The 21,800-nt window shown below is 35.6% G+C and overlaps 1 protein-coding gene across 1 annotated transcript in view; it reads right to left on the bottom strand.

Moving 5' to 3' along the window:
- Positions 1–12,339, bottom strand: part of flrt2 (fibronectin leucine rich transmembrane protein 2) — a 162,661-nt gene extending 150,322 nt beyond the window's left edge. The window contains exon 1 of the mRNA XM_030128766.1: positions 11,956–12,339. The gene's annotated coding sequence lies outside the window, so the exon portion shown is untranslated. The remainder of the gene's footprint in view (positions 1–11,955) is intronic.
- Between the last annotated feature and the right edge of the window lie 9,461 nt (positions 12,340–21,800).

Below are 21,800 nucleotides of genomic sequence, written 5' to 3'. Positions count from 1 at the left end.
TGACATTTAATGTGTTGGAATGAGCATTTCTCAATTAATCCACCAGGGGGCGCCGCTCTTATTAAACCATACTGGACAAATATTACGAAAAAGACTAAAGTTTTTTGAACACACCCATCACCTAATTTCCATCAGGCTACAATAATAATGAATATTTACTGCAAATGAGTGTGACTGACGGCTTTAGCGTAATACAATTTCTCCGTCCACGACGGTGCGTCGGTCATCACATGATTGTAACTGACCAGTGCGGTGACCGAAAAATGTAAACAAACGCAACACATGGCTGCCTCCGTGGTTAACAGGAAGTAGCAAAAGTCATAACAACGATGTGGAAAATACTTAAATAATTCATCGTCAGACGAGTGGAAGAGATTATAAACACTTCTGGATTGTGTTGTAGTGCTACAGTCTACTCTCGTTAAACCGCCCGCCGTTATACCACCATTTTCGCTCACCGCCGACCAAAACCATTGCACAAAAATCCCCAATGCATTATTCCATTAGCTACCACCATTTCCGCCTATCGCCATCCGCCAGCCCAGTTCCATGCACAAACAACACTTATACCATTGATTTCCCGACCGTTATACCGCCAGCGTGATTGCCATCGAGTACACATAAATTTTAACAATGCACTGAAACAAACGCGCCAGACGCTGATCGCGACAAGCTACGAGTAGGTCTACGGAACGGCCACCGTTCATTTATCGCAGAACACTCAGTAGGTCAGGATGTCGGGAAGAGGACGTGGGATTAAGCCAAAGCCTCAAGATGATGGGGTGTCATTTCCCGACACGGTATAATAATGCTTAAAATGTTTCCCCACTTTAAATGATCCCTTATAACATAACAGAATCAAGATTTATTTAGAAAGGCAATTAGAACGGGTTAACGGAGGCAGCATAGACATCATATAGTAAAGACATGCACATTATGGACGCAACCCGTTGTAACGCCATTTTCGCTATACCACCAATTTGGCCGTGAACGGAAGTTGGCGGTATAACGAGAGTAGACTGTATAAGCAACAACAATACACCACGTATATTGGATGTCAATCAGAGAAAGAGTCTCCGAAGCCGTTTGTTTACATACACAGACCTAGCCCGACACACACCCGACTAATGAGTCGAGTGTGTGTCCTGACCTCCGCCGAACACCTGAGACTGACTCACCGAACCCCTAGGGTTCGATCGAACCCAGGTTAAGAACCACTGTTCTAATGCTAGTAATTACTCACTTCATGGAGATAACATGCAAAAAAAAAACTTTTTGTCTAACAAATAACAATTGATTTACACTCAAACATGACACTGCAGATCAGGTTGATCTAGAACAGCACAGTTACAGTAATGGTATGAATGTCAGTGTATGGGATGATGCATAAGTGTCCACTGTATTGGTTGATATGGAACTAAAACAACAAAACCCATGAATATACAAGAGAACGGCTGGAGAATAACTGTCCACTGGAGTGACCAGTATGCATGAAAGGGTTAAAGCAATCAGCATCTCACTCTCTCTCAAGCTGGGTTTGGGTACATGACTGCAGCAACTAAGTTACAAAGGGAAGCTTTTCTAGCAAGACCCAAAAAAAAAAAAAAAAAAAATTGAACTCAAACTTTTAGGAGCACCATTAGATAAACCTTTCATTCATGCATTATTCATTGCTGCCATGTTTCTTTCTAGTTCACTGCCTGTTGTTCACTGTGACCCTCTGCACTTGTCATGTCAACCTTATGGCTGACAAATCCTTCTGAAGCAAAGTTTACACAGGGCTGATGATTTTAATGAGTGGAAAAAAAACAGGTTGAACACATAATTTATTTTTTCTGTTTTTTTTTTTTCTTCTTTTTAATAACAATAAGAATAATAAGAATAATAAAAAGAATGCATTCAGAACCTCTTTCAGGGGTTATTGTAAAAGTAAATACAGCATAAGGGCTAGTTCACACTATCAAATCCACCACCTACTCCTTCTTTTTCAACCACAGAGCAATTGAAAATAATTGTTTGCGCGCCTCCAGCGATAACTTTTAAAAAAAATGTGTGAGGTGAAACGGTAACAATTATCTCTAAGTAACAGTCTCATTATTTAAATAGGTATGAAGTGCTCCGTTGCTCCTCACAGGTAAACATGTACAATACTTCTCAGGAAATAATGACATCTCTATGATCAAAAGATTTTTTTTTTTTCCTTTTTTTCCTTGCCCACAAAAGCTGCCCTGAATGCACTCAATTTCCAAAGCTGTTTCATTCAAAGGTTTGACTTAGAACAGTGCCAGAGAAAAGCCAAATCCTACTCTTGAGAGTGTCTAAGGTTCAATTAAATAAACAAATCACAGGCACTAGCGGCGCAAACTCAGACAACATCTACGTATAACCTCTGACATTGAATTATTTTAATAAACGCTGCCGTTATTCAGCTTTTGACACATTTGATTTAATGCATTTAAAGGGAACAGATACAGCGATGTCAACTGTGAATATTTTTTATAATAGTGTGTGAAAATAGTCAAAACTGACACAGATGTATCTTAGTTTATCTGAATTTTAAAGGATATTCAGTTTAATAGTGATACAACACAAGAAAGAAAAGACGTCGGATTTCAACTCAAGTAAATTGTAAACTGTTAATAACTCAGTTGTAAATATTTCAACGACTAATACATTAATTCCTCGGGTCGACAAGAAAAATGCTGCAACAAACTGCAACAAATACCGGACAAAAAGTACTAGTTATTTGTTGTATTCTTTAAATAAGAGAATGTGTTTTACTCATTGGAAACATGTTGTCTGCACATTAGAATATATTTACAGATTCCTTCTAGTAGAAAAATTGTATCTTTAGTTGAACATGTACTTGATCTATTTTATCATGTTCTTTCACGCCAGAAAAATCAATAAAAAGAAAAGTGTAAGATTTATAAGTATTGAATAATATAGAATATAAATGTACATAATTTGATGTATATGTAACAACATTTTGTCATATACAGTTAACATCTTAACAGTAGTTAAGATTTAACACAGTTTTATCTCTGAAGTAAAAAAAAAAAAAAAATTAAAAAAATGCATAAATAAATTACAGACAGTATTAGCTGATGTGTAAAATTCTTACTCTTATTAACCCTCCGGTATCCGGGTGAGCCTTTTAGGCACACTTTGCACTTCATTTTAAAAAACTTCATATTATTTTTCACAATTTAAATAAGGTTAGAATTCAAAAGTTGTTCATTTTCGCATGATCTTTAAAATTCTGTCCACCAACTAAAATTTGGACATTGTAAACAAAAGAAAATTACCAGACTAGCATCTGTCTCCCAAGTGTGCCTAAAACGCACTATTTCTTCCATTTGATCTGTATGATTAGGGCTGACTTTGATTTACAAAAATAAAATCAAACTAGAGCAGAAAAATAAATCAATATATAATATTTAATAGTTTGATTTATAGGTGTGCATTTTTGGCACACTTGGTGACAGATGCTAGTATTTTTGAACAATTGACCTAGCGCCAAAAATAATAACGCAAATTAACTGATGTTGGAGTTAATCATTGACATATGCCAGGATGAAAAATTCAAATAATATGTGATCCACTTTTTAACTTTTTTGTTTTTTGGATCAAAAAAATGGTTTGTTTACATTACAAACATGGCATTTAAAGGGTTAAAAAATGTGACAATTATTGAGTATTTGGTATTTTTATTTACGGCTCAAGTTGATGAAATTGAAAAAAGTGTAAGAGAATTCAAAATAAACTATGAAAAAATTTTTGACATTATTCCACAAGTGTGCCAAAAAGGCACACTTGGTGCTTAGTAAGGGCCTTGCTGGATGGGATACCGGAGGGTTAAAGGAGTACCCTTGAGTGTTCAGGATTAGACTGTAGCAATAATCTGTTATAACACATATGACAAAACAGAAAATCACAACCTGCTGATAAACGTCAGAACTCAAAAACCCAAACGTACCTTTACACAGGGTTTCCACAGGGTTTTAAAAAGTATTGAATTTACAAATGGGTATTTACTACCTTAAAAAAAAAATCTTTAAAAGGTATTACATTTGATATGTTAGGTCTTAAGTCAGTGTTTTTCAACCTTGGGGTCAGGACCCCACGTGGGGTCGCCTGGAATTCAAATGAAATTTCTAGTAATTGATAAAAAAAAAAAAACTTACTAATAAAAAACATATGGTGAGTTGAGAGAGACAATTACATCCATAAAAGACATGACAAACTGAAGCTGAAACTGAAGCACTGTGGTTCTGTTTGTCTGTCAAATGTTAATAGTGGTCGGTTTCAGATGTTGCAGCTCTTTCATAATTCATCGTTTGATAATTTTATTGTTTTTTCAGTATTAATTATCAGCCTTGTAAATCCAAGCTGGACTGACTGTACATATCCTGATGAGGGAAAATAAAATTCTCGCTTTTTGCAGTAATCTACACCTGGCTTTTCTGCCTCCGTCCATAATAATATACATTATATAGACCAGGGGTGTCAAACATGCAGCCCGGGGGCCAAATGTGGCCCACCAAAGGTTCCAATCCGGCCCGTGGGATGTTTTTGACAAGTGCAACAATTCCACAGTCTTCAATTGAATTAAGAAAAAAAAAAAGCTTGAATTAAGGAAAAAATCTTGAATTAAGCCAAAAAAAAAAAAATCAATTAAGCCAAAAAAAACCCCCAAAAAAACCTGCATATTCAGAAAAAAATCTTGAATTGAGCCAAAAAAAAAAAAAATCTTCAATTAAGTAAAAAAAAAAATCTTGAATTAAGCAAAAAAAATCTTCAATTAAGTAAAAAAAAAATCTTGAATTAAGCCAAAAAAAAATCTAGAATTAACAACTTAAATATTTTTTCCTTTGTTTTAGTGCAAAAAATGAAAAAAAAAAAAAAAAAAAACGCAAAAAAACCCCCCCGCATATTCAGCAAAAAAATCTTGAATTGAGCCAAAAAAAAATCTTCGCTTAAGTAAAAAAAAAAATCTTGAATTAAGCCAAAAAAAATCTAGAATTAACAACTTATTTTTTTTCCCCCTTTGTTTTACTGCAAAAAATGACATTAAATTATGAAAATATTTACATTTACTATCCTGAAACAATAAAATGTGAATAACCTGAACAAACATGAACAACCTGAAATGTCTAAAGAAAATTAAGCACAATTTTAACAGTTTTCTGCCTGTTACTAAGTATTTAGTGTGTTTGTAGATCCGATCCATAATGCACATGTAGAAATGATAAATTGAGGAATATTATTGTTAAAATTGCACCAAATTTTCTTACGTTTTATAAATTTAAATTTCAGTTTTTTCATTTTTTTTTTTTTTTTTCGATAGTTTATAAAAGTAAGTATTTTCATAATTTAATGTTTTGGTTTGGTTGATATAGACTAAATATTATCTAAAATTAATGTTTATTTGCAACATAGAATAGCAAACTATTACACAATCAAAAACAAATATATTTTAGCAAAAAAATGTCTGGGGTCGCCAGAAATTTGTGATGTAAAAATGGGGTCACGAGCCAAAAAAAGTTGGTAACCACTGGATAAAGTTATGTTGCCATAAACATGTTGGCTGTATTTTCTTTAAATGTCCAAACTGTAAAGAAAGTAACATTATTCTACTCAGTTCCACCTGTTCCAACCCGACAAATTATACTGAAATTCGGAACCGATTATCGCTAACTTTGTAGCCCCCGGTGAGAAATGACTGAGAACGATGGGAATCAAGGTATTGGAGTAAATAAATACATTTTCCTAAATTCTAGAACAGGGGTCTCAAACTCATTTTCTTTCAGGGGCCACATTCAGCCCGATTTGATCTAAAGTGGGCCGGACCAGTAAAATAATAGCATAATAACCTATAAAAAATAATGAAAACTCCACATTTTTGTCTTTGTTTTAGTGCAAAAAAAAAACCCATTAAATTGTAAAAATACTTACTTTTATAAACTTATCAAACAAAAAAGATGTGAATAACCTGAAAAAACTGAAATTTCTTTTAAAAAAAAAAAAGTGCAGTTTTAACTTATCATTTCTATATGTGCATTATGGAACCGAACTACAAAGACAATAAATAATTCGTAACAAGCAGAAAATTGTTAAAATTGTGTTTAATTTTCTTTAGATATTTCGGGTTGTTCATATTTGTTCAGGTTATTCACATTTTATTGTTAGAGGATAGTTTGTAAATGTGAATATTTTCATAATTTTATGTTATTTTTTGCACTAAAAGACAAATATTTGAAGTTGTCATTATTTATAGGCATAATATAATATTTTTTTCACATCAAACCGAGTCATTATTTTTTGTAGGTTATTATGTTATTATTTGACTGTAGATCATATTGGTCTGGATGTGGAACCTGAACTAAAATGAGTTCCATAGCCTTGACTGTTGAATTTTTACACTTTGCTAATTCATCCCACGGGCCGCATCAGAACCTTAGGCGGGCCGCATTTGGCCCCCAGGCCGCATGTTTGAGACCCCTGCTTTAGATGGTTAAAAAAGTTTGTTGTGTTACTGGTCGGAGCGGACACAACTACGAAATACTTTTTGCGCGTGATGTGTTTTTGCTCTTCGTCTTCTTCGTCAAACCCAAAGTGATTCCGTAAATTGTTCCGAAAATTGTTAAAATTGTGTTGAATTTTCTTTAGATATTTCGGGTTGTTCATATTTGTTCAGGTTATTCACATTTTATTGTTAGAGGATAGTTTGTAAATGTAAATATTTTCATAATTTTATGTTATTTTTTGCACTAAAACAAAGACAAACATTTAAGTTGTCATTATTTATAGGCATAATGTAATATTTTTTTCACATCGAACCGAGTCATTATTTTTTGTAGGTTATTATGTTATTATTTGACTGTAGATCATATTGGTCTGTATGTGGAACCTGAACTAAAATGAGTTCCATAGCCTTGACTGTTGAATTTTTACACTTTGCAAATTCATCCCACGGGCCGCATCGGAACCTTAGGCGGGCCGCATTTGGCCCCCAGGCCGCATGTTTGAGACCCATGCTTTAGATGGTTAAAAAAGTTTGTTGTGTTACTGGTCGGAGCGGACACAACTACGAAATACTTTTTGCGCGTGATGTGTTTTTGCTCTTCGTCTTCTTCGTCAAACCCAAAGTGATTCCGTAAATTGTTCCGAAAATTGTCAAAATTGTGTTTAATTTCCTTTAGATATTTCGGGTTGTTTGTATTTGTTCAGGTTATTCACATTTTATTGTTAGAGGATAGTTTGTAAATGTGAATATTTTCATAATTTTATGTTATTTTTTGCACTAAAAGACAAATATTTGAAGTTGTCATTATTTATAGGCATAATATAATATTTTTTTCACATCAAACCGAGTCATTATTTTTTGTAGGTTATTATGTTATTATTTGACTGTAGATCATATTGGTCTGTATGTGGAACCTGAACTAAAATGAGTTCCACAGCCTTGACTGTTGAATTTTTACACTTTGCTAATTCATCCCACGGGCCGCATCGGAACCTTAGGCGGGCCGCATTTGGCCCCCAGGCCGCATGTTTGAGACCCCTGCTTTAGATGGTTAAAAAAGTTTGTTGTGTTACTGGTCGGAGCGGACACAACTACGAAATACTTTTTGCGCGTGATGTGTTTTTGCTCTTCGTCTTCTTCGTCAAACCCAAAGTGATTCCGTAAATTGTTCCGAAAATTGTTAAAATTGTGTTGAATTTTCTTTAGATATTTCGGGTTGTTCGTATTTGTTCAGGTTATTCACATTTTATTGTTAGAGGATAGTTTGTAAATGTAAATATTTTCATAATTTTATGTTATTTTTTGCACTAAAACAAAGACAAATATTTGAAGTTGCCATTATTTATAGGCATAATGTAATTTTTTTTTTTTACATCAAACCGAGTCATTATTTTTTGTAGGTTATTATGTTATTATTTGACTGTAGATCATATTAGTCTGTATGTGGAACCTGAACTAAAATGAGTTCCACAGCCTTGACTGTTGAATTTTTACACTTTGCAAATTCATCCCACGGGCCGCATCGGAACCTTAGGCGGGCCGCATTTGGCCCCCGGGCCGCATGTTTGAGACCCCTGCTTTAGATGGTTAAAAAAGTTTGTTGTGTTACTGGTCGGAGCGGACACAACTACGAAATACTTTTTGCACGTGATGTGTTTTGCTCTTCGTCTTCTTCGTCAAACCCAAAGTGATTCCATAAATTGTTCCGAAAATTGTTAAAATTGTGTTTAATTTTCTTTAGATATTTCGGGTTGTACATATTTGTTCAGGTTATTCACATTTTATTGTTAGAGGATAGTTTGTAAATGTAAATATTTTCATAATTTTATATTATATATTGCACTAAAAGACAAATATTTGAAGTTGTCATTATTTATAGGCATAATATAATATTTTTTTCACATCAAACCGAGTCATTATTTTTTGTAGGTTATTATGTTATTATTTGACTGTAGATCATATTGGTCTGGATGTGGAACCTGAACTAAAATGAGTTCCATAGCCTTGACTGTTGAATTTTTACACTTTGCTAATTCATCCCACGGGCCGCATCGGAACCTTAGGCGGGCCGCATTTGGCCCCCAGGCCGCATGTTTGAGACCCCTGCTTTAGATGGTTAAAAAAGTTTGTTGTGTTACTGGTCGGAGCGGACACAACTACGAAATACTTTTTGCGCGTGATGTGTTTTTGCTCTTCGTCTTCTTCGTCAAACCCAAAGTGATTCCGTAAATTGTTCCGAAAATTGTCAAAATTGTGTTTAATTTCCTTTAGATATTTCGGGTTGTTCGTATTTGTTCAGGTTATTCACATTTTATTGTTAGAGGATAGTTTGTAAATGTGAATATTTTCATAATTTTATGTTATTTTTTGCACTAAAAGACAAATATTTGAAGTTGTCATTATTCATAGGCATAATATAATATTTTTTTCACATCAAACCGAGTCATTATTTTTTGTAGGTTATTATGTTATTATTTGACTGTAGATCATATTGGTCTGGATGTGGAACCTGAACTAAAATGAGTTCCACAGCCTTGACTGTTGAATTTTTACACTTTGCTAATTCATCCCACGGGCCGCATCGGAACCTTAGGCGGGCCGCATTTGGCCCCCGGGCCGCATGTTTGAGACCCCTGTTCTAGAAGCCACAAATTTTTGCCGGTACAGCCGTGAAATAGTCTCTGATATGGGTATTATTTTCTGTCTCAGTCTTAAAAAGGTCTTAAATTTAACTTGTACAAACCTGGAGGAACCCTGTCTACTTTTCTTTGTCTTTTTCAGCAGCAACAGCAGCAGCTTCATCTGGTATTTATTAGTACTTTACCAGAATGTAACCACCATCAGCATATCTTAATACTCTAAAAGTTTTATTTGGCATATCAAATTAACTGATACTTTACCCAAGGCATTTCAACCACCACCGAAGCCAAGCGAATGTAAAATCAATGAGGAACCTTTTCCACATCTAATGGCTTTAATCGCTCTCCTGTTTCTTTAAGCTTTTCTGGGGTGTTTACAGTAATTATTATCTGCTCTACTTTTCCAAAAATGGCTCAAAACGTCATGAAATTCAATCTATTTTTTTTTTTTAAGTACGCCACATTTTCCTCAAAGGTCTTTTCCACTTTTCAAATGCTGATATAAGTAAGAATAAACTTTTCAATACAAGTACAGTAAGTTGTGACAGGTTTCATTCACGACTAGAGGAAGGGAAGGATAATGGTTGAGAAATAAAAGTAAATAACTACCTTCGAATAATTTCACACCCAGACACCACCTAAGGCGTAGGAAAACGGGACAGGATACAACAAGTAGCTATGACGATATGAGATTTAACAGAATAGATAAAACACAGGTGTCAAACATGTTTGCAGTGATTAAGCGTCTTAATGGTACTCTACAGTCTTTGAGACTTGAATCACAACAGTGGTCAACAACAAATTTATTAAGTTTTCTGAGCTGATTTAGGATCATTTTGGTGTGCTGAATCCAAAAATCACATTCATTTTGCTCAGTCAGGTCAACTTTCTGAACTATGCTACATATTTGCTTTTTTTAACATTTTTGCTTACATTTATGGACATTTTCACATCATATGATACAAAATTCTTTCCTATTTCTTGCAATAAATGAGTTCTGAAGATTTTACTTTTGCCAATTTATGATTAATGTTTTTTTTTTAATATTACAGGTGAATGAAATGGCTTCGACTAGAAGATCTTGCAAAAATAAGCCTGACGTATTCTACTACATCTGCGCTGAATACACCATTGTACCTAACAGGAATCAAGTCACAAGTTTCATAAAGTGTGCTTACCAATCTTATTTTGGTATTAACCCTTTCATGCATAGTGGTCAGTACAGTGGACAGTTCTTCTCCAGCTGTTCTCTTATATATTCATGGATTTTGTTGTTTTAGTTCCATATCAGCCAACACAGTGGACGCTTATGCATCATCCCATACACTGCAATTCATACCATTACTGTAACTTTGCTGTTCTAGATAAACCTGATCTACAGTAACATGTTTGAGTGTCAATCAAGTGCTTGTTATTGTTATTAGACTGTAATTAAAAGTTGTTTTGTTTTTTTTTTCAACAAAATGGTTTCTTTTTTGCATATTATCTCCATGAAGTGAGTAATGACCTGTATTAGTGTATGTTAAAAGGTGAGAAAACATCAGATTAGCTGCATTAAAAATGTTTTTATGTTATAGTTTTCACACAGTATATCAATAAACACGTTTCTTTGCTTCCAAAATTAAATGCATGGTGTCCAGCTGAATGGATATTTTTGCAACTCCACAAAAAAACAGGTTCATAAAAAATGTCAATCGCATTGTTTTTTAATGCCTAGAGAAAAAAAAATTAATTAAGGCTCTCATAATTCATGCATGAAAGGGTTAATTATTATATTTTATGAGAAGATCAAATTTTTCAAAATCAAATTAGCAAAAAAAAACCTGACCTGATTGAGAAAAACACATGTCATTTTTGGATTTAGTGGTGCAAAATGGTCCTAATTCAGTTGGAAAAAACCTAGACAACTTGCAAAAAACATTTTTTTGTAACCCAGTGTTAAGTTTGCAGTGATTAAGCGTCTTAATGGTACTCTACAGTCTTTGAGACTTGAATCATAACAGTGGTCAACAACAAATTTATTGTTTCAGTTTTCTGAGCTGATTTAGGATCATTTTGGTGTGCTGAATCCAAAAATCACATTCATTTTGCTCAATCAGGTCAACTTTCTGAACTATGCTACATATTGTCTTTTTAACATTTTTGCTTACATTTATGGACATTTTCACATCATATGATACAAAATTCTTTCCTATTTCTTGCAATAAACGAGTTCTGAAGATTTTACTTTTGCCAATTTATGATTAATGTTTTTTTTTAATATTACAGGTGAATGAAATGGCTTCGACTAGAAGATCTTGCAAAAATGAGCCTGACGTATTCTACTACATCTGCGCTGAATACACTATTGTACCTAACAGGAATCCTGTTAGAAAATGATTTTTTTTTTTCTCTTAAAACCTATTTTGGTTGAGAACTATATAAAAAATCAAATGATAAAGTCACAAAAATGTAATCAATTTTGTGAGAAGATCAAATTTTTCAAAATGAAATTAGCAAAAAAACAACCTGACCTGATTGAGAAAAACACATGTCATTTTTGGATTTAGCAACTTGCAAAAAAACATTTTTTTGTAACCCAGTGTTATGTTTGCAGTGATTAAACGTCTTAATGGTACTCTACAGTCTTTGAGACTTGAATCACAATCATTCTAAGATGTGACTTTTAGGGGGAGTTTTGTCAGGGTAAGTTTTATTTCTCAATTTTTTTTTTTTTTTTTAACAGAAACACATTGACAGACACAGTTGAATGGTTTAAAAAAAAAAAAAAAAAAAAAAGACACTTACCGCCTTCGGACAGTCGTGATGGTGGTCGTGATGAGGTCAGAGACAGAACAGAAGCAGGGAGACGGCGTTAACGCTCACATCCCAGCCAGACGCGAGGAGGACGGCACCGACGGGGCTCGTTAACTTGAATGCGTGGATGTGAGGGGTGGCGGTGCGGCGGCGTGTGCTGCCGCTGGAGTGTGTTAAGAGGAAACTGAAGGCACCGCTCAGTCAGGCCGCGGAGAGACGCCGAGGACGGGAGGAAAAGAAAAAAAAAGGAGACAGACAAAAGGCTGGAGAATTCAAAGACGCCAGCAGTTTCTTCTTCCTCTTCCTCCTTTGCTTTCTTGAGTGTAACTTAACCCCTGAGAAGCTCCGACAAAACACAACCAGCTCCAGACCTGTCTGTCCTACATCAACGTTTGCCTCTCCCCCTTTACTCTCCCTCTCTCTCTCTTTCTCTCTCTCCGTTTTCTCTCTTCTCTCTGTGTTTTTTGGTATCATTTAACTCTTGATTCCGTGGACTGCGATGAGCTCACCGCGGGCTCAGGTTTCAGCGCCTTGCAGGAATGCGAGGCCAAGCCGTGCAGAGAGCGCAGAGGTTGCTGTGGAGGTCAAAGGCTACCGGGGTAGTGCAAGAGGGGTGTCTGTAATCTGGGGGGAGTTCCATCTTGAGGGGCCTTAGAGAGCCGAGAACAAAACAGGAGTTCCAGGGGTCACGGGTTACGGATGTTGCAGGGGCCGGGTAACGTTGGAGAGCACTAGAGGCTATGGACTTGAGGACACGGAGTACATTTACACACTCAAATACACACACACTCTGAGAGACAACCTCTCTAAGTGCCAGATTTATTGCTCACTTTAAGAGCGGGGTGTTTTCCTCAGGGGGGAAAAAGCTGCTTATTCCTGTGTTTGGAGCGGTACTTTTCACAGGACCTGACTCAGGTCACAGATAAGAACGCATTTAATGCACGTACAGGGTGGGGAAGCAAAATTTACAATGAACATTTAGTTGTTTTTTCTCAGCAGGCACTACGTCAATTGTTTTGAAACCAAACATATATTGATGTCATAATCATACCTAACACTATTATCCATACCTTTTCAGAAACTTTCGCCCATATGAGTAATCAGGAAAGCAAACGTCAAAGAGTGTGTGATTTGCTGAATGCACTCGTCACACCAAAGGAGATTTCAAAAATAGTTGGAGTGTCCATAAAGACTGTTTATAATGGAAAGAAGAGAATGAATGAAAGTCTGGAAGATACTATTAAAGAAGAATGGGAGAAGTTGTCACCCCAATATTTGAGGAACACTTGCGCAAAACCCTGCCTCAAAATATTGTAAATTTGGCTTCCCCACCCTGTATAATACTTTGTTAACCTTGGTATAAGTTGTTGTACATGATCATAAACTGTTGTGATGACTTTTATAATGCATTATAAATGCATTATAATGTCTTATGAATGTGCGCTTAATGCATTATAAACTAGACCTTCAAGTAAAGTGTTACCACATTTTCAATCACATTGTTTTTTTTAATGCCTGAAGAAGAATACAAACACTCTTGTTTAAAGGCCTTTATAATTCATGCATGAAAGGGTTAAAGAGTTTTTTTATTCAGTGGCTACACCATTTATCTCTGGCACCAGTACACCTGTCCACTTTTCCACAAAATACAGCAGATTACAGTTTATTTTGTCATGATTTTTAAACCCAATTCTACACAATAGTCTGTATACAGGGTGGGGAAGCAAAATTTACAATGAACATTTAGTTGTTTTTTCTCAGCAGGCACTATGTAAATTGTTTTGAAACCAAACATATATTGATGTCATAATCATATCTAACACTATTATCCATACCTTTTCAGAAACTTTCGCCCATATGAGTAATCAGGAAAGCAAACGTCAAAGAGTGTGTGATTTGCTGAATGCACTCGTCACACCAAAGGAGATTTCAAAAATAGTTGGAGTGTCCATAAAGACTGTTTATAATGGAAAGAAGAGAATGAATGAAAGTCTGGAAGATACTATTAAAGAAGAATGGGAGAAGTTGTCACCTGAATATTTGAGGAACACTTGCGCAAGTTTCAGGAAGTGTGTGAAGGCAGTTATTGAGAAAGAAGGAGGACACATAGAATAAAAACATTTTCTATTATGTCCATTTCTTGTGGCAAATAAATTCTCATGACTTTCAATAAACTAATTGGTCATACACTGTCTTTCAATCCCTGCCTCAAAATATTGTAAATTTTGCTTCCCCACCCTGTAGATGAAAATATTTACATTTACAAAGAGAAAAATTTGGAGTTGCCATTATTTAGATGTTATTATGATCGTATTTTTCTGGTCCCTCCCACTTGAGATTGAATTGGTCTGAATGTGGATCCTGAACTAAAAGGATTAATATCTTAGTGGAATTTTGCATTTCGAAAATTCATCCCACGGGCCGGATTTGGCCCCCGGGCCACATGTTTGACACCTGTGTACTATAGGATATGTACAGGGTGGGGAAGCAAAATTTACAATGAACATTTAGTTGTTTTTTCTCAGCAGGCACTATGTCAATTGTTTTGAAACCAAACATATATTGATGTCATAATCATACCTAACACTATTATCCATACCTTTTCAGAAACTTTTGCCCATATGAGTAATCAGGAAAGCAAACGTCAAAGAGTGTGTGATTTGCTGAATGCACTCGTCACACCAAAGGAGATTTCAAAAATAGTTGGAGTGTCCATAAAGACTGTTTATAATGGAAAGAAGAGAATGAATGAAAGTCTGGAAGATACTATTAAAGAAGAATGGGAGAAGTTGTCACCCCCAATATTTGAGGAACACTTGCGCAAACCCTGCCTCAAAATATTGTAAATTTGGCTTCCCCACCCTGTATAATACTTTGTTAACCTTGGTATAAGTTGTTGTACATGATCATAAACTGTTGTGATGACTTTTATAATGCATTATAAATGCATTATAATGTCTTATGAATGTGCGCTTAATGCATTATAAACTAGACCTTCAAGTAAAGTGTTACCACATTTTCAATCACATTGTTTTTTTAATGCCTGAAGAAGAATACAAACACTCTTGTTTAAAGGCCTTTATAATTCATGCATGAAAGGGTTAAAGAGTTTTTTTATTCAGTGGCTACACCATTTATCTCTGGCACCAGTACACCTGTCCACTTTTCCACAAAATACAGCAGATTACAGTTTATTTTGTCATGATTTTTAAACCCAATTCTACACAATAGTCTGTATACAGGGTGGGGAAGCAAAATTTACAATGAACATTTAGTTGTTTTTTCTCAGCAGGCACTATGTAAATTGTTTTGAAACCAAACATATATTGATGTCATAATCATATCTAACACTATTATCCATACCTTTTCAGAAACTTTCGCCCATATGAGTAATCAGGAAAGCAAACGTCAAAGAGTGTGTGATTTGCTGAATGCACTCGTCACACCAAAGGAGATTTCAAAAATAGTTGGAGTGTCCATAAAGACTGTTTATAATGGAAAGAAGAGAATGAATGAAAGTCTGGAAGATACTATTAAAGAAGAATGGGAGAAGTTGTCACCTGAATATTTGAGGAACACTTGCGCAAGTTTCAGGAAGTGTGTGAAGGCAGTTATTGAGAAAGAAGGAGGACACATAGAATAAAAACATTTTCTATTATGTCCATTTCTTGTGGCAAATAAATTCTCATGACTTTCAATAAACTAATTGGTCATACACTGTCTTTCAATCCCTGCCTCAAAATATTGTAAATTTTGCTTCCCCACCCTGTAGATGAAAATATTACATTTACAAAGAGAAAAATTTGGAGTTGCCATTATTTAGATGTTATTATGATCGTATTTTTCTGGTCCCTCCCACTTGAGATTGAATTGGTCTGAATGTGGATCCTGAACTAAAAGGATTAATATCTTAGTGGAATTTTTGCATTTCGAAAATTCATCCCACGGGCCGGATTTGGCCCCCGGGCCACATGTTTGACACCTGTGTACTATAGGATATGTACAGGGTGGGGAAGCAAAATTTACAATGAACATTTAGTTGTTTTTTCTCAGCAGGCACTATGTAAATTGTTTTGAAACCAAACATATATTGATGTCATAATCATACCTAACACTATTATCCATACCTTTTCAGAAACTTTTGCCCATATGAGTAATCAGGAAAGCAAACGTCAAAGAGTGTGTGATTTGCTGAATGCACTCGCCACACCAAAGGAGATTTCAAAAATAGTTGGAGTGTCCATAAAGACTGTTTATAATGGAAAGAAGAGAATGAATGAAAGTCTGGAAGATACTATTAAAGAAGAATGGGAGAAGTTGTCACCCCAATATTTGAGGAACACTTGCGCAAGTTTCAGGAAGCATGTGAAGGCAGTTATTGAGAAAGAAGGAGGACACATAGAATAAAAACATTTTCTATTTTGTAAATTTTCTTGTGGCAAATAAATTCTCATGACTTTCAATAAACTAACTGGTCATACACTGTCTTTCAATCCCTGCCTCAAAATATTGTAAATTTTGCTTCCCCACCCTGTACAACTAGAGACAGCAAAGAGTATATCTGGAAAAGTTCATATCATTGTGGCAAGGGAACTATAAACATAATAACAATAAAGTGAGATTATTAAAAAAAAAAAAGAAAAAAACAAAAAACAAGTCTTCCAAGTAATTAGAGGGCCTGTGAAAAAAGTACACAATTTTGAGCATTAAGCGTCAACAACCACTCACTCCTCATCCTTTAGGGTTTAACAACAACTAGCATTAGTTTATTCTGAAAGAAATATGTTTCCAAAGCAATATTTGTCCAACTCATGGATCGCTGGTTTCTAAAGTGCTTGTTCTGAAGCCAGTACTTTGTGATTTCACTGTAGTCATGTTCAGTGTGGTTTTAACAAGGACTTTTCTAAGAAATGTATCCAATATTTATACTGATACAAATGATGTTGGCAAAATAAAAATAGAAGTCCCTAAAGTGACATTATAAAAAGGATGAATCTTTCAAGGATACAAACAAGAGTAATAGGGCATACAAAGAAATAAAGGGCTTTGTTTAGTATATTGTGAATTGGAATGAATGCTCACTTCTTATCCTTCAGTACAGGACAATAAAAACTATTAAAAAAAACAAAACAAAAAACTGTCCTGTAAAATTGTGTAACAAAAAAAAAAAAAAAAAAAAAACAAGATCACCCTTGGATCACAAAAGGATTAAAAAATGTTTGCAAAAAGAAAAACACACTCTAAAGAATTTATAAAACAACGAACCAAAGAGGCAGAAAAAGCATATAAAACACATAAAAACAAGCTAACTACTATTATAAGAACATCTAAAAAAGAATATTATCTTAAATTACTAGATGATAATAAAGACAATGTTAAAGGTATGTGGAAAATTCTAAATAGTATTATAAAAAAATGGTTCAAGACAAGAAAGTTACCCAAAATTCTGTTGGGTTTCTGTAAATTGGCTTAGAGTCTGGTTTTGACCAACTCTATATATAAAGTGTCATGAGATAACTTTTTTGTGATCTGACGCTATATAAACTAGAAGCACTCGGAGAGCGCAGACCTCCGCCAAGGCTGATCAGTGCCCCCCCCCCGTGGGCCCCCCCACCCCCGATCACCACCAAAATTTAATCATTTCTTCCTTATCCCACTTCCAACAAACCCTGAAAATTTCATCCAAATCTGTCCATAACTTTTTGAGTTATGTTGCACACTAACGATCAGTGCCCCCCACCCCCGATCACCACAAAAGTAATACAATCTTAAGTCCTCCAATAACACACTGAACTCTGTCTCTAGTGGACTGTTTGTCTATATTGTGTCTAGGTCCACATGTTGTCTGGGTTCATGTCGGAACTGTATGTCGTGAGCAATGTAAAAACCGAAGCCTAATTCCCTGTATGTGTTCACATACTTGGCCAATAAAGCTGATTCTAATTCTGAGGTTGAAATGTAGAACTTCAGAGTATTTCTGTGACTGCCCTATAAAGGGTTAATGTTTGTGCTGATGGTTTTCACGCACTGGCCAACTCTGGCCGAGGGGGTATTGTAGTCGTTTTATCGTCTGTCTGTCTATTCAACTATGTGATCACTAGGCCTGTAACGGTACACAAAATTTTCGGTTCGGTACGTTTTTGGTTTTCAAAGCCACGGTTCCTTTTTTTTCCGTTCGGTATGAGAAGAAAGAAAACCCCTCAAAATGTCTATTAATACATCTATGAATTTTTTAAGATTTTTCCCCCAATTTTTGGAGACAATAGAATATAGAAAAACAGGAATAATGTAATTCTGCTGCTATAAATCAAATAGAAAATAAAATAAATTATTACTAGAAGCACTCGGAGAGCGCAGACCTCCGCCAAGGCTGATCAGTGGCCCCCCCCGTGGGCCCCCCCACCCCCGATCACCACCAAAATTTAATCATTTCTTCCTTATCCCATTTCCAACAAACCCTGAAAATTTCATCCAAATCTGTCCATAACTTTTTGAGTTATGTTGCACACTAACGGACAGACAAACAAACAAATAAACAAACAAACAAACAAACAAACAGACAAACAAACAAACCCTGGCAAAAACATAACCTCCTTGGTGGAGGTAATAAAATTTGATTGACTGAGTGATTTGATTGGTTTTCCCCTGTAAGTTGCTTTGGAAAAAAGCGTCTGCCAAATGTATAAACATAAACATAAAATATTTTATGATAGATAATTCTGAGAAACAGGACAGGAATGAGGTGGTTAATTGCTTTAATAAATTCTTTGTTGATGTTGGGTCTGAGGTGGCTAAAAGTATCCCTGACTCAGGAACATCAGAGGAACTGACATGTGGTCTTACAATAGTAGTTAGCTCGGAGAGAAACAAGTCTACCAAGAAATTTTATAAAAGCAATGTTTTTGAGCATTCTGAACCAGTAGTTAATAACCAAAGTACTCACTATTACACTGGATTACCATATTATTACAAATTATTACTCATCTTCTTATCTTATTATTATGAATTAGCTTATTATGACCTGACAAGCTAACCTAAATTAGCTTCTGTAAATTCCGGACTATAGACCGCACCTGAATATAAGCCACAGACCCTAATTTTAGAAAGAAAATCAGTTTTATACATGTATAAGCTGCGCTGGTTTATAAGCCGCGGGTGTCCACCAGTGGCGATTTCTCATAGACTGCAAGAGAAGCCCGGCTTCCCCTATCATTACGAAAATTAAATGGTTAAATATGTTTGGTTGTGTCGACATTTCATTGACTACACATGTGTTAAAACACGTTCATCTCGTTCAGAATCAGCTTTATCACAGATCATCAGACTCCATGTTGTTCACTTCTCATACATTCCTGTTGCGCTTTTCCTCATACGATCTATGGTCAGTGCATTTCCCCGTTGAAGCCTGGCTTCTATGGGAGTCTATGGGACCGAGTGGAAGCTTTTTTTTTCATTGCGTCAAAACTGGATGGTAATTGGACAAAGGTTTTCTTTGAGTTCAAATGAAATTCTTCCCTGTATGTAAATGGGTCTGATATGTGTGAGCTGGCTGTCATATCTATAGGTTGATTTGTTGTTAATATGATGATTAAAAAACAAAAGACAAAAAACGAGGCAATAAAAGGATAGTAATAAAAGCACATTTTCTCTGTCTTTTTTTTTTTTTGTCGGTGGACTTATCGGGGTTTCCTTTGGATTCGTGCCGATACGGGATTGACTTGCTTTTGCGCCGGCTGTGGATTCATGGACTTAAAATGACTTGAAAGACACTTGAAAGTGAACAAATTTTTGTTTTTCATTAGAGTAGGACTTTTAATTACCTTCGCCAAGGAGGTTATGTTTTTGCCAGGGTTTGTTTGTCTGTCTGTTTGTTTGTCTGTTCGTTAGTGTGCAACATAACTCAAAAAGTTATGGACAGATTTTGATGAAATTTTGAGGGTTGGGTTGGAAATGGGATAAGGAAGAAGTGATTAACTTTTGGGGGTGATCCGGAAAAAATCCTGGATTCTGGATCACTTTGAAATTTTCGTTAACATTGTGGTAAATGGGGCCAAAATTTTCGTTTCCCAATATCTCGCTTAATTATTGACCAAAACTCATGAAATTTAGCTCAGGAATTGACAATGGGGTCCTCTATCACATTTCAAAGGCTGATCCGGATCTAATCCAGAAGGCGGATTTTATTTTAAAAAATAAATGTAGGATTTGTATCACCAATTATGTGGGGAATTTTTGCGCTTGGCGGAGGTCTGCGCTCTCCGAGTGCTTTTCTAGTTTATTTTTAAAATATAAAGATTAAAAACAAGTAATTACGTCTGTTGTAATATCATTTTCATTTAACATTACACACGACGTGCGCATTAATTCTGAGATGCTTCAAATTTATGAGTCTCTGGAGAACTTTATTGGGTGTTTTCATTCAGAGTTTTGTTTTGTACATTTGTGAAACAATATTAACATTTGAAGGTTTACTATTTTTCCTTTAAAGTTCCCCTTTTGTGTGTGTTAATATTAACTTTATAAAGGTTAAGTTGTTAATGTTACCTATTCCTGCATACCTGGTAACAATAGACAGATTCTCCCCTGGGGTGTGGCAGGAAATAAGGGAAAATCGTCATATAAGCCGCGTCGGAGTATAAGCTGCAGTGTTTAAAGCGTGGGAAAAAAGTAGCGGCTTATAGTCCGGAATTTACGGTAGTTAAGTAGGAAGCAGCTATAGTCTTAACTTAAACAAAAGATGTTAGTTTATTTGCAGTGTATTTTTGACAGTTTACCAAGAAATGTGTGCGATGTTTTCTTTCTAACTGATACAAATGCGGTTGGCAAAGTAGAAACAGAAACACACAACATAACAGTTTCAAAGAGAAACAAGGGAAGTTAAATCAAGATCAAGGCGATATATTGTTCCCTATTACAGAGTTTACAGCATTTAAGGTTTAGGACTGTTTGCTCTGGTATCATACAAAGGGAACATCTGTTTTTAGCTAAGTGTATTCAGCTGGAAACTCTGTGAAGTGTGTGTCAGGACTGTTTCAAAGTAGTGTTGTGCATGCTATCAACAGCTTTTTATGCAGTAGCAGGTACCCGGAGCAGGCTGATGGGAGCCTGTTAAAGAGGAAGGTGTGAATTTTCAATGTTGATGTTTCACAATCATTGCATTAGTGTGCAGTATTTTAAAACTCACATCAGATGTCATTAAAATTATATGTTAAACCCATAAAAACACAGATTTTAGCTAAAAGTCTGTATATATATATATATTTTTTTTAGCTTAATAGGTGGTCTGTCACGTTGACTCCTGCCTTGTAAATCATTTGCATTCGCCTACAGACGGATGAAAAAAATATTGCAGGTACAGTTTATACTAATTATGGTTTTTTTTGTGCCACCTGTGGCGACACAGAAGAGGTGTGAGGATCGGTACGAATTCACACCGATGTCGAACTTGACAACGCAAACCAATTATGTAAAAAGCAGTCAGGAAAAGCTCGGCCTTTAAAGATGCCATCGACAAAGTCCCTTGTATGAAAAAATGTTTGTGACTGAAGTAGCCCGGCATGTGTTTGTTTATTGTCGTGCCGGTTGACTCTCTGCTGTTTACTTCCCCTCCCTCCCCTTCTGCATCTCTGGTGAGCTTTGAACTGAGGCTCTGGCGGCCCAGCGCTGCTCCGGCCGCTGGGAATGTGTGGTCTTTATTAAGGAGAGGAAGTGTGCGAATGAGCACTGCAGGCCCAACATCTCAGGAATCTTGATCCTTTTTCCCCTTGTGGCACTTTTCACAAGCGGGGCCAGCTAATCGCTTTCACTGATAGCATGAGTCCTGTATGAGGCCCTGG

This window comes from Sphaeramia orbicularis, chromosome 24 (genome assembly GCF_902148855.1).
Source record: "Sphaeramia orbicularis chromosome 24, fSphaOr1.1, whole genome shotgun sequence".
Taxonomy (NCBI): domain Eukaryota; kingdom Metazoa; phylum Chordata; class Actinopteri; order Kurtiformes; family Apogonidae; genus Sphaeramia; species Sphaeramia orbicularis.
This window is presented reverse-complemented; position numbering and strand designations above follow the sequence as displayed.